A 4956-nucleotide genomic window follows, 5' to 3' on the forward strand; every position below is an offset into this window, starting at 1 on the left:
CTCCAGCCCTTGGTTGCCCCTGTGTTATCTGGGGTACTTCCTTCCTGGTAAAAGACAGCCAGGTTCCTATATATCTATCTTTTCAGTTCCCTGAATCAGAGAGTTCTGCAAAGAGTTAGGCTCCTTATACTGGCATTTAAATTTTCTTTGAGTGTGATGAGTGTGGCATACTTACACATTTGTGTGGGTTAGTACATATGTATGTATGTACATGTGCAAGTGTGTATATGTGGAGGCCAGAAATGATTGTTAACTGTCTTCCTCTGTCATCACCCACCTTATTTATACATTTCATCATCTCTGTGTGTGTGTGTGAGTGTGTGTAAGGACATATATGTGGAGGTAAGAGGTTAAGCTCAGATCGTACATTTCACTCTCTGTGGGACAGGATCTTTGCAGGGAACCATTTAGTTGGCCTGGCCTGGCTGCCTTGAGCGGCATAGGTTTTCTTAAGTTAGGGTTCATGGCTCCTGGGACACTAAGCACCTTCAGTTCCTGAGAGACTGACACACTCCTGCAGGCAGTTGAAGTGTTAGGCAGTTTTGTGTTTCTCTGATGCAGGATATTTGATCCTATTGTGAGAGTGCAAAAAGTTTCTTGTTTGGTGTGGCTCAGCCCTCAAACACACCTTTAATCTAAGAGCTTTCTGTACACAGGATTAAGTAAAGTTAACCCCAGGTCAAGAGGTGGAGTAAAAAACCAGCTGACAGGAAGTTAACAGGAAAGAGGGGCTTGAGGTGAAGGGAATTTAAGACAGTGTGGAGAAGAAGGTGCTTCCTTCTGGGACGTGAGCTGAGTAGGAAGATCAGCTGAGCAGGAAGGTCTTTCTCTGCCTCTCTGAGCTAGCAAGCTTTCACCCCAGCATCTGGATCCTAATAGGTAATAATTGAACGCTTGGGATTTTGTTTTTAATAACAACAACATTTCTCTGTATGTTTCTTTAGTAGTCAAGGAAACATGGAAACTCGACAGGACAATTACTCTTAGACATAACCTTGTGTACCCTCCAGTGCTTGCAAACATCAATGTATCCTGGCAACGACCACTGTGTTGATCCTGGAAATGGCCATTATATCTGTTTTTGACAAAGGTATAAAAGGTCTGATTGTTCTCCATAAAATTGTCACAGCCTCAACCTTGCTGCGATCCCTCCTACGAGCCTGGTTTAATTCCTTGAAGCCATAGTAAGCAATCTTGATCTAATAAGCAATGAAAGTTTCTTTTGTTGTTCTCTGCTGTGTACTTCAGGTTAGTTGACCTGCAAGCTTCTAGGAATTCTCCTATCTCTGCTTCCATCTCAACATAGGAGCACTGAATACAGACAGGTACTACCCTGTCTGGCTTTATGTGGCTTCTCTGCACTCTAGCTAAGGTCCTCATGATTGCATGGCAAATGAACCTAATCAATCTGAATCTTATCAGTCTGGCTTGGGTATCTGGTCAATGAGCTCTAGGGTCTTACTTGTCTCTGCCCCCTCAGTGCTGGGGGCTACAGGAACTCACACACAGCATGGCTTTTATATAGCTGTTGAAGATTCAAATTCAGTCTTTATGCTTGTGCAGAAAGCACTGTTACCTCACCCCTACCCAGCCCAGTCCCCCTCCACCCCTCCAGCCTTTCATTTGGTTTCAGAAGATTACTGTTTTTTCTTCTTGTTCTGAATGGTCATTCTATACCAATTAAAAATTCTCCACTGTGCCATTCCTCAATCCCTGGCAAACACCATTGCATTTTCCTTTCTTTAAAAATTACAGTACAGTACTCTCAGTTCCACCCCTAGATATACAGAAGCTTGTCATTCTGTGACTGACAGGTCACTGGAAGTATGTATTCATCTGTGGTGGACCTATACCTACATGTGGCTTTCCTTCCTGTTTAAGCTGAGTAATAGTCCATGATATATAAAGGCCAGATGTGGTTGGTACATTCATCTGCTTATGGACAGAGAGTTATTTCCATCGTGGCTGTGGTTAAGTGCTGTTACTATAAACAAGCAAGCATCTGAGACTTTGAATCAATTATTTTTCCTTAACTATGAAAGAACTGTTGATGAATGATATGCGATTTTGTGATAATGCATCTATGGAGAGCTGAGACTCAGACGCCATCTACTGGCGCTGACATCTGCCCTCGAAACTGTAAGGAACCTCCAGAACGCATGTGCATGTTGCGTAAGCACGCCAAGCCACTGCCCAGGGGTAAAGAGTGAGCAGCCAATCAGGGTATGACACGCCACTTAGGTGCGACCAGGGCTTATATAAACAGCACCACTTTGGGGCCCTGGCACTCTCCTCCCTCTCTCCCCGCCGGGGGGTTGCCCGCCCCCTCTGCGGCGCTGTAGGCCAATGGGAACGCTGCCCACGGCCGCGGTAGCCGGGCCTGTGCAGTGGCGCGCTGCCGCCCCAAGCGTCGTGGGGCTGGTCCCGCGGCTCTCCTCCTCCTTTCAAGGCTTGACTGTAATAAAAAGCCTGTTGCAGAAGGATTCTTGTGTCCGCGTGCATTCTTGCTGGCGAGACCATCACGCGGCTTTCAACATCTGGTGCTGAAACCGGGGACCAAACCACCCGGGAAGCAGGGAGGCTCCCACTGCCGGTGCTGCCAAGGAGAGCCCTCGTTTGCGGGGAGGATTCAGAACTGCAACATCGAGGTTTGTCCTGAGAGGCATGTTCAATCTTGATTCATCTCATTTTTCATTTCATTTCAGCAGAAGCCCTTATCGCCTTCCCTGTTGTGATCGCTGCCATAGCCCTCTTTCTTTTGGTTTTGTGCAAACTTGAGGGCGGCCTCAGAAGGAAAGAGATTAACCAAAGGGTAAGAGTAGACACTAAGGGAGTGTTAAGGGAGATGCGAGACCGCATGTCAGAAACAGGACGTGACAAAAGATTGGGGCCCCAATGGATAGAAATAGAGACGTCTCTAAGAAGAAAGGCCCTTCTGTGGATGTTAAAGCCACAGAAGTGAGAGATAAGGGAAAAAACGCCCTGGGAGAGAAAGGTAAAAGGAGAAGAAAAAAACCAATAAAAAAGGCTCTTTATCCAATAAGATTAAAATTCCCGCTAAATGCCTGGGCGCAGCCATCTTGGCTTTCATCAGAGGCTTCCACGTGGCTGGTAACTGGGCACAGCCATCTTGGCTTTGGGAAAAATGGGCGGGACCTTGGGTATATCAGCGGTTTCCATGTGGCCAGCACCATCTTTAGTTCGGGCAAGGACGCCCTGCCCCACATGGCCGGTGCCATCTTTAATTCGGGCAAAGAGGCCCTGCCTCCCGTGTGCCTCCCTCTCCCCCACAATAACCCAGCCCCTTTCCCAAGCCGCTTCTATTTAAATGCCCTCATAATTTTTTCACTGGGTTTATGCTCTTGGGTATCTTATCAATTTACTAAATAAAACCCTGCCGTATTGTTTGTGCTAACTAAAAAATTACAGTTTTTAAAATGTATCTTGTGGAGAGCTGTTTGTTTGATAAGCTGTTTTGTTTATAAAAAACATGTTTACGCCCTGCTCTTTACCTTGAGACAAAAAAAAGGGGGGGGGGAAGTTTCACCAAGTTCCTTAGAGTATGTTTGTTACCTGCTACAGGGAGGTTATTTTAAAAAGTTAGGCAGTTTCAAAACTCCTCTTTATAGTAATGTAACTTGCTTTTACAGTTAATATAATTCTAAAAAAAAAACAACTGTATTTTAAATATGTTATAATTCATTTAAAGGGCTGGTGATTGTTCATTACAAAATGTTTTTTATGCTCTTTCAAGGAAAAAATTCTAGCTGATAGGTTTGGTATGGCTAAAATAATTCTTACAGTTTAAAATTGTTCCATTAAGCAGTTAATTATAAAGCTTGTTTAATCACTAAAAACTTTTGGTTGTGGGGGATTATAGATGCTCCACAGTGTTTACTGTATCAGCAACACCTAGTGGCTGTACTTGGTGTTGTCAGTCACCGCCTGCTAATGCTAGCACATGGCCTGCCGCCATGATGGTTCAACAATAAAAAGCATGTAAGCTGTAGTTTGGCTGCCATGTTTGTTTAGGGTTTCCAGCTGAGTTCAGTTGCACGTGGCCAGCCGCCATACTGGGCCGGAGATAAAGAGGGTGGAGCTATGAGTTTGCCACCATTTTGTTCAGGTACTGTTCAATTTTAATGCCGTATCCTTTGTTGCAAAAAACCCTGCAGCAATGGGGATTGCATATTGCCACTAAAAAGGTCCAAATTTCAGAAGTAGGTTCCTTTCTCGTCCCAGGAACCACTTTGGGATGGACTGGTGGTTTATACAGATGGGTCAAAAACAGGAGTGGAAACTTATGTGGTTAATAATAAAGTTGTTTCTAAGCAATATCATGAGACTTCGCCTCAAATTGTGGAATGTTTAGTAGTGCTAAAAGTTTTGAAAAAATTTCCAGGTCCTTTAAATATTTTTTCTGATTCTAGTTATGTGGTAAATGCAACCAAAATCTTAGAGGCTGCTGGATTGATTAAAGCATCTAGCAAGCTTGCAAAATTTTTTCAAAGGATTCAGTTTGCCTTAATTACCAAAAAATTCCCTGTTTTTATTACACATATTAGGGCTCATTCCGGTCTACCGGGGCCCACGTCCCATGAAAATGACCTGGCAGATCGAGCCACAAAGATGATTGCATTTGCCCTCCTTTCAAATTTAGAATTGGCTAAGGAGTTTCATAAAAAGTTTCATGTTACAGCTGAGACATTGCATCATCGATTTTACATAACTAGAAAAGAAGCTAGAGATATTGTTACCCAATGTCAAAATTGTTGTCAGTTCTTACCTATGCCTCATGTTGGGATTAATCCCAGAGGAATCCGTCCACTACAAGTGTGGCAGATGGATGTTACCCACATTTCATTTTTTGGTAAAATTCAATATTTGCATGTTTCCGTTGATACTTGCTCTGGAGTTATGTTTGCTTCTCTCCTGACTGGAGAAAAGGCAGCCCAT

The sequence above is a fragment of the Meriones unguiculatus genome, chromosome 5 (genome assembly GCF_030254825.1).
Source record: "Meriones unguiculatus strain TT.TT164.6M chromosome 5, Bangor_MerUng_6.1, whole genome shotgun sequence".
NCBI lineage: Eukaryota > Metazoa > Chordata > Mammalia > Rodentia > Muridae > Meriones > Meriones unguiculatus.